Source organism: Alnus glutinosa, chromosome 6, assembly GCF_958979055.1.
Source record: "Alnus glutinosa chromosome 6, dhAlnGlut1.1, whole genome shotgun sequence".
Classification (NCBI taxonomy): domain Eukaryota; kingdom Viridiplantae; phylum Streptophyta; class Magnoliopsida; order Fagales; family Betulaceae; genus Alnus; species Alnus glutinosa.
This window is the reverse complement of record NC_084891.1, coordinates 11,034,866-11,044,427: the sequence shown is the minus strand read 5'-3', so window position 1 is coordinate 11,044,427 and position 9,562 is coordinate 11,034,866. Positions and strand designations below refer to the sequence as shown.

The 9,562-nt window shown below is 36.8% G+C and overlaps 1 non-coding gene across 1 annotated transcript; it reads right to left on the bottom strand.

Annotated features, from left to right (window-relative positions):
- Positions 1-514: 514 nt before the first annotated feature.
- LOC133872091 (small nucleolar RNA R71) lies at positions 515-621 on the bottom strand. The gene has a single exon (XR_009900940.1). It is a non-coding gene; the product is annotated as a small nucleolar RNA R71 (small nucleolar RNA).
- Between the last annotated feature and the right edge of the window lie 8,941 nt (positions 622-9,562).

The following is a 9,562-nucleotide window of genomic DNA, read 5'->3' as shown; positions in this document are numbered from 1 at the left end:
TATGCAAGGTCGTCGATCTCAGAATTCAGACGTTATTCCATACGATCCAGAGATCGAACGCACTATTCGACAGCCAAGAGACACCTCAAAATCAGAAATTATATTCAAAGTTGAGGAAGAGATGGCAGAAGAACTTGTAGAGAATCCACCGGAGCGGAAGCCCATGAAGAGTTCTTTCATACCACAGAATCTAGATCAGCCCTCTTGCATTGCTTTCCAGCCGAATGTCCAAAGCAATTTCAATTTATCCCCCCACCTGCTCAGCATGGTTCCACATTACAGAGGCACACCTACAGAGGATCCTTATCTTCATATTCGAGACTTCTTTGATCTTTGCAAGACACAAAACATCCATGGCTTAAACGCGGAAGGAATCAGGTTAATTCTTTTTCCGTTTTCCTTGAAAGATAATGCTAAGTTATGGTTAAACTCTTTGGCTTCAGGGTCTATTCATAATTGGGAGGAGTTGGCCACAAAGTTCTTGAAAAAGTTCTTTCCAGCCCAAAGGACTAGGCAATTGAGGAGGGAGATCCAAACCTTCCAACAAAAAGATGGAGACCTATTCTTTGAGGCGTGGGAGCACTTCAATGAGCTACTTCTAAAATGCCCACATCATAATCTATCTCAAGACGATCAGGTACAAGCTTTTTATGAAGGTTTAAATAATTCTAACAAAAGTCTTGTAGATTCAGCTTGTGGAGGCGTGCTAATGGAGAAAAATAGCGAAGAGGCCATCGAACTCTTTGAGACTCTAAGCGAAAACTCCCAATAGTTTTCATCCCGAGAAAGACAAGGACTCAAAGGAAAGGGCGTTTATGAAGTAAATGTCAATAATGGCGTTCAAACTCAGATGGCTACCATGGAGAGGAAACTGGACATGCTAGTAAAAGCCATGACTACTCATCACATCTCTCCCATTCAACAGATTGCTCAAATTGAAGTATGTGCCATATGTTCTCACTCTGACCACACCACTGAGACTTGCCCCATGTCTTCTTTTACAGATCAAGAGCAAGCAAACTATGTGGGACAGAATAACTATCCTCCAAAGAACAATCCATACTCCAACACTTACAATGCAGGGTGGCGAAACCACCCCAATTTTTCATGGAGTTACAATCAGAATGTGCAGAATCCACAAGGGCAGCAAAGAAATTTCCAGCAAGGAAATAACTATCAAGCTCCACCACAAGTAGTCCAACCGAATCCAGAACCAAAGAAGAATGACCTCGACAGTGTTCTATGCCAATTTATAACTTCACAACAGCAAACCAATACTCAGACCAATCAAGCTATTCAAAGGTTGGAAACACAAGTGGGGCAATTGGCCAAAGAGCTGAGCGAGAGAAAAAGGAGTGAATTTCCATCCCAAACACTACCCAATCCAGGAGGTCATGAGAAACTCAAGGCTGTATCAACCCTCAGAAGTGGGAAGACCATTGATAACAAGGTGGGAACTGAGGAGACAATACCAGCATCTCCAACTGCAGCCACAACCTCCAAGGTAAGTGAAAAAGAGAAGGTGAGTGCACCACCCTTCCCTCAGAGGTTAGTAAAACCAAAGAAAGAAAAGCAACTCCTAGATATTTTTGAGACTTTGAGAAAAGTTGAAATCAATATTCCTTTACTAGATGCAATTAAGCAAATTCCCTCTTATGCTAAATTTTTAAAGGATTGCTGCACTAATAAAAGGAAGTTTCAGGCTCATGAAAAAGTTGCTTTAACTGAAGAGGTCAGTGCAGTGCTATTGAGAAAGTTGCCACCAAAATTGAAAGATCCAGGTAATTTCACTATTCCTTGCAGGATTGGTGACCAACTTTTTGATCGTGCATTACTGGATTTGGGAGCAAGTATCAATCTATTGCCATACACTATATATGAGAAATTGGGTCTGGGGGAGCTCCAACCAACCTCAATCACCTTACAATTGGCAGAAGAAGCATTAAAAGGCCGAGAGGTATTTTGGAAGATGTCCTCGTAAAGGTAGATCAATTTATTTTACCTGCTGATTTTATTGTGCTTGATATGGAAGAATCTCCTATGCCATTGCCTTTACCTATTATTTTGGGAAGACCCTTTATGAGAACTGCAGATACAAAAATTTGTGTGAAAAAGGGCATTGTAAGTATGAAAGTAAATGGGGTGAAAATAGAGTTCAAAGTTTTTGATGCATTAAAATTACCCCAGGATCATCTTGATTGTTTTAATGTTTGTGAAGTTCAAATTGTTGTGGAGAAAGCTTTTCAGGTCCATCATATTGATCCATTGGAGGCCACTCTCACTCACAGTTTCAAGATACAAGACATTGAGCCCGATTCTGAGGATTTTTCTAATGACATCATTGAAGCCGTTCAATTCCTTGATGCATCTCCACCACATTCAAGTAAGTATGCACCTCCCTTTGAAATGCTTGAGCCAACTAATACTACTCTTGTTCCATCTATTGTCTAGGCCCCAGTTTTAGAGTTGAAGCAGCTTCCGACCCATTTGAAATATGCCTATCTGGGAGACAATGAGACACTACCAATAATAATTGCTGCAGAGTTAAGTTTCGGGGAAGAGGAGAAGCTTTTAAGGGTTCTTAGAGATCATCAAACTGCAATAGGATGAGCTATTGCCGACATTAAAGGCATAAGCCCCTCCAAATGCATTCACAAAATTCTCCTTGAGGATGAAGCAAGGCCAACCAGGGACGCACAAAGACGACTTAACCCACACATGAAGCAGGTGGTTAGAGATGAAGTTCTCAAATTGCTAGATGTTGGCATTATCTATCCCATCTCAGATAGCAAATGGGTAAGTCCAGTTCAAGTAGTGCCGAAAAAGAGTGGAATTACAGTGGTGAAGAATGAAGAAGATGAGTTGGTACCTACAAGAATTACCACTGGATGGAGGGTATGTATTGACTATCGAAGGCTAAACAAGGAGACCCGAAAAGATCACTTTCCTCTACCTTTCATTGATCAAATGTTAGAAAGGTTAGCTGGTCACAACTACTATTGTTTCTTGGATGGGTACAGTGGGTACAATCAGATTGCCATAGCTCCGGAGGATCAAGAAAAAACCACATTCACATGTCCTTTTGGCACATTTGCCTACCGGAGGATGCCATTTGGATTATGCAATGCACTCGCTACATTCCAAAGATGCATGATGAGCATTTTTTTAGACATGGTGGAAAAATTCATTGAGGTATTTATGGATGATTTTAGTGTTTTTGGCTCTAACTTTGATGAATGCCTCCATCATCTACAGATTGTTCTCAAAAGGTGTGAAGACTGCAATCTAGTTCTTTTAAAAGTATTGATAATTTTTAGACTATTAGAATAATTATTGTGGAATATTCTTGAGTTAATATGCATGATATATTTATTCTGCTACCTGCTGGGGTTGAACTTGACATATCTGCATTATTGGATTGCTTTATTTTTATGTATTTTTTTGGGAATCCAATTTACAGCCGTTATATGCCAAAAAATTTATGGAACTATTTGAAATTAATTCTCCTTGATTTTTGGTATTATATTTGGTGCATCTCTCTTTGTCCTATCTACAGTCATCTCTAACAAAAGAAAGAGAGATGAAATTGCTGCTGCACAAGAACACTTCAACAAAAGGACCATTGTCATTGAACGTGGAGTTCTTAAGCCAGACATCAAAGTGGCACCTTTTGATTTCATCTACCACAGATTTCAAGAAAATAAGTAGTCAAGCATGTTAGATACTAGTGGGAAGATATATCCCAGACTTGTGTAGGAGTTCTACAAAAATTTGGTCATCACCAACCTTCCTGAGTAGTCTCCAAGACTTGAGACTAAGTTTGAGGTGTCAGAATTCGTATTGATACAAATCTTATCAGCTCAGTTACAGGCATTCAAGTCTTGTCTGCTTCTGGGATTCCATTCCCCAAAACTGCTACTTAGCCTTCTAGAGATGAGCTCATGGCATGTTTCAATCCGCGAAAGAAGTTTGTTTGGGATGAAGACGGCAGGAACAGTGTTCCCATTGGCTGGTTTGATTCTCCCTAGAGGTTGCTCGCCAAAATTGTACTGCAAAATGTCTGGCCCATTGCTCGTCACAGTAATGTACCTCTTAACAGAGCTCGCTTGATTTATGCCATCATCAAACAAGTTTCTTTCTGCATGTGTAAAGATATTATTTTGACTATGTTTGAACTTCAGCAAGATTCGCAGGTTTCTTTTCCCTATAGAGGACTTGTTACAAAGATCCTTAAGTTAAAGTTGACTTCTATACCTACTAATGAGCCAGAAGATATGCCAAATGGTCCCTTTGGAAAATAGACTAATTTAAAGTCAAATGCCCAACTTCAATGGTTCCAAGATTCAGATGAGCTTTTCCCCCTAGCTCATACAGAGCCTTCAATAGCATCTTTTTCTCGGTCTACACCTGATACAATGATGAGTCTATTCACTCGTCTTGCAGACCAGTTAACTAAAGGATTTCAATCTACGGATGACCGATTTAAGGCTTTGCAGTCTCAAGTTATAGAAGGTTTTTAGGCTATTGATACCCGGCTTCGGGTGTTAGAAGACGAAGTGGCACAGATCCAAATCAATATATGGAACACTCTCTGTCATGTTTTGCCAGAAGACCAGTGGGATTTAGTACCCTGAGGACTTTCATTCCTTTTTCTCTCTTGTGTTTATTTGAGCTACATTTGAGACAATTTACTTTTATTCCTACTATTTTGCATAATTAGTACCTATATAATTGTGGTTTTTAATACCCTGTTTACCCTTTGTCCTTTTGAGACAAAAATGGGGAGTATTTTTATTTTTGGATCGGGATTGTATTTTTAACTAATCAAGTGAATTTCGTCCTAGAATGGCCAAATGGGAGTTTGTTAGTTTATTGGCTACATTCTGTTGACAAATTCACTATTATGTAAGTCTGCTACCTTAACAGGGATACTGTATTTATTAGAGTCTTCAGAATATTCAAGAGTTAATTTCCTTAACATGGAAAGCCTTAATATGACAAGTATCAGTGTCATCAGCTCAAGAAAGGCAATTTCAAGGAGTCAGGAAGATTCTACGCAGTTTATAACTCAGCAAAGTCGATTCCCTACTTACCGTCCGGACAGCCCAGAGGAAGCGTTCGAACGCCCATCAATGTTCGAAGAATAGTCCGAACACCTCAACAAACACCAACCACAGGGAACTTATGTTCAAACGGATGTCTGGACAACCTAGCAGATAGCAACTCCCGAGAGCACTTGTTTGCACAGGTGTCTGAACGGCAAATTGAAGGCTGCGAACAGTGAACATTGCAAGCAACCATCCGAACACTAGGGCTATATCGTCCGGACTCAATGACTGAAGATTAATGAAGAAACACGTGATTTAAAGTCAGTTGTTGCTTGCCGTCCGGACGCTCATTGTCTAAGTCCGAACGCCGCTCAAAGAACTTTAAATCAGACTTGTATTAGGTTTTCTATAGCCTATAAATAAAGGTCTCTAGGCATGTATTATTCAAGCATTCGGTACTGAATTCCTTTGTGCTAAGAGAAGGTGTTTAGGCAAAAACAAAGATATTTGCTAGCTCTCTTAGGGTGGTTCTTGTGTGATTTGATCAACCTTTGAAGTTTAGCTTAGGGAGGAGCCCTAAGCTAAAGGATTCCATTGAAGACCCCTTCAGGTAAGAGACCTGTATAGGTACACGTCAGAGTGCACGGTATGACCACTGTATAACGGGTATGTGAATGAGAGTGTTTTGTTACTAGTCTTGTCTTCTAAATATGGGAAATCCTGGGTTTGGCTGCCCCAGAGTGGTTTTCCTCTTAACTGAGTTTTCACTTCATTAACAAAATATATGTCTTCTTTAAATTCCGCATTTAGATATTTTGTCACAAATTGATCACACATAAATTATAAATTAGAAGTCTTTTTTTTTTTTTTTTTTTTTAACTATTAAATCTATCTTTTATTATTAGACCCCATCTATTTAAATTCAACTACAACTTATCCTTACATTTAACCATTTATTACCCTAGGACTTATTGTTAGTATTTTATCATTCTAATTCATTTACTATAGTTTAAACACATTTTGTTACAATTGTATAAATATAATCACTCAAAATCTAATATATGTTCCATCTAATTTAATAAATATAATTTACTAATGCTAAATTCCTTATTTACTTTATTGGGCATTACAAAAAACATATTTATCATGTCCAAATTTAAAAATAAAATGTCAACAAAAAGTGTCATTTGGCAACTAGATAGTAAACTTTAAGTCTAAAAAGTCAACTAGTGTACTTTTCACAAAAATTCATCATATGATAGATATTCTACTGTGAGTATAATGGGCTTTGATTTGACTAAATCTGAGTTCATTTGACCTGTTTTTGTTCCGGTCAAAGTTTTAAGTTGAAAAGTTAACTTTGAGTTTTTAATGGTATGTTTGGATGCAAGCAGAAAAAGTTTTTATTGCTATAGTGTTCGGGGTTTTTTGAAAATTCGGATACTTGAATACAATTTTGATTTAACTTAACCCGAATTCACCCACAATTCATGCTTGAAATTCTGAATTCCAACACTCAAAATACGTTAGTCAGAATCGGTCCTACGTGCCAGATATCAATTCGAATAAATGCTTTCACTTTTCCATTCATAAAAAATAAATAAATAAATAAAATAAAATAAAATAAATGCTTGCTTTTGCAGGTTCAGGCATTAGAAATCAGACGCGTGAACCTTGAATGAAAATGAAAGGTGTAAAACATTCACACCCAAACAGAAAAATGCCAGAGATGGCACCATTGGGCAAATGGCTGGTACATGCGTTGCCATCTACACCGTTGATTTCATTTGAATTTTGGTTGTGTGTTATGTGTATATAAGGTAAATATCAAACTCCAAGGACAACCATTAGATGAAACTTTTCTCTCATCCAACGGTTGTTGATGGACAAAATGAATCAAAAAACTAAGCTTACCGTCAACAGCGTTCATCGAATTATTTGGTTGTTCTTATATATATATATATATATATATATATATATATTTTTAAAAAAATGTTTGTTTGATGGTTGGTGGTAGATTTTGGTTTATTGGTTATACATATTATAATATTATATAATATAATAATAAGATACCACAAAACAATGGTTGAAATGCCCCAAAAAAAATTAATTTTTATTTAACAAAACAGTATTGATGTGCAATAATTAATTTTAATTATAAAATATGATTGATATGCTATAAAGTTGAAATAATTTATATGGAAAATTGAAAAAAAATAAAAATTGTATTGTAGTGAGTTTTTTTTTTATTTAAATAGTAATAAAAAAGTGTTGATGTGATATAAAAAGTGAAAAAAGTTAAGAATGTTTTGATGTTGATTTTTTTTGGGAGAAGTGAAAATAAGGGAAGGGGTGGGGGAGGGAAATTTCAAATAGGGCCAAATATAGGACCAGTTTGAGTTACCCTCCCCCACCCCCCCACTCTAAAAGTTCCTCTGACTACCGTACCAAGGCAAATGACCTAAGTCTTAAGCGATGAGCATGTTGAACAAGTTTGTATTTGGCTTGTTTGGTTTCCAATATTACCCCTGGTAGGATGAAAAATCAATGCTGCTTTTTGGCTTGTGCACAACCAATATCCTCATTTACCTCTAATAGACCTGCAACTCACTTTTCTTTTACCCATCTTCCATCTCCGCTATGTTTGAACTTGCCTTTGGGTGAACCTCTCAACCTCTCTCTCTCAACCAATCTCTCTCCCTCTCTCTCTCCACTGGCCAACCGTCACGACGTTCATCCGGCAACCACGGGAAGATGAAGCAACACAACTTCTTGATGATTATTATTTACATCACAGTTAATCGCTTGGATTCACATATATATATATATATATATATATATTTTTTAAGATTATTCTGTTTAGCACTCCTTTTATACTACTATTAAACTTGCAATGCATTCTTTGCTTTTCCTTTGCGAGTTCTGTTGCTTGCTTTGGTGTGAATATATTAGTGGGGGTTGTCAACCATGGTAGCCATTGTTGCGTGCGGGTAGAGTCACTGGTCCTTGGTCAAGAACTGCGTCACTATGCCATAAAAGATGAAATATTTTGTAAAAAAAAAAAAAAAAAATTATTTTTCTTTTAATATTTCGTGAAGCAAAAAAATCAAAGAAGAAAACAAAGACAATTTATGTGAAAACTAAATTAGAGAAGGCTGCAGAGAGTGGAAAACTAAGGCTTTGAGGGGTGTCCTTTGCAGACTAATTTTAAGTGCTATTGCCTATGGGTTATGGCGTGCAAGGAATGTAATAAAGTTTAGTAGGTAGTCGAGGACAGAGGAGCAAATATTAAAGAAAATTTTATGGGAGGTTCGTTCTAGGATCTCAAGTAAAGGGAAGTTTCAAAAGTCTAAAAAAAATGTTAGAATTTGCCATTGTTGGAATCTTGATTCTAGCATTCTAGTTTAATTCTAGTATTGTAGTTGCAGTCTGTTGATGTTTACCAAATCTATCATGTGGTTTATATGTTGGTTTTCAGATTTTTTGCTTTGTTTTGTTGAGTTGTTTGGCAGCTGTCTTGTAGTTGTTGTTCTTTGTGTTTGGTGTTTAGAGCTTTTGCGCTTATTATTTTGATGGAATAGTTGTTTGTATCTTTTATGTTTTAATATAGTTTCACGTATTCATCAAAAAAAAAAAAAAAAAAAAACAAAACAAAGACCATTTGATGGCCAGAACCAATAGATACAAGATACCTTTTTGTTCGGCGATTTCCATATCCAGGTGATACGCGTGAGTCCCTGGAGCTCGTGGCACTGTTTTGTTTTTGTTTTCTTTCGGGTTCCTGATTCTGAGTGAAACCCATTGTTTATGGATTAATTTGTTCGTTTGCAGAGACATTTGGCTTGGAAGTCTCAACTGGGTGTTTGTTATTTTTCTCTTTTTTGGACTATTCTTTGTTGTATATGTTGTAGGCTTGTTTTGTCTTTTGATAGGTAATTTTTTGATAATTTATAAGTCTCAACTGGGTTTTGTTCTGGTCATTCCCGTGGCAGATTTCTATATGGTGGAAGATTTCTATATGAAAATCTTTTTGTCTCGGGTTATATGTTTGCCTTTTGATGTCGTTGTTTCCATTTTGTATAAGGTGTGAAGTTGTGATAAGCTGGCGTACCGTTCATTTGGGTATTTCATTTGTTTGAAAAAAAAATCATGTGTTCTTTGCTCTTCTTCTTCTTGTTAAATGTGTACAAAGGCAAATGCAATTCCCTTCTAATCCTATAACAGTGGAACTGCAAAAGTAGAAATTTATCTCTATCTGTGCACTAGTGGATTTTGCCATTGTGTATATGCTATTTTAAAATTCTTTTTTGTGTAGGCCCAAAAAAATGCCAGTAAATAGTGTTGCGTCAAAACCCCCACCGTTATATTACTATGGAGTGTGTGCACGTGTAAGGTATTCATGGACTAGTTCCAAACCCAGAAGAAAGTGGTATGGCTGTGTAAAGTATCAGGTAATTTTAAAATTAATTTTGTGTTTTATTTTTTCGTTAGTAGTTTATGACATTTATTCTTAT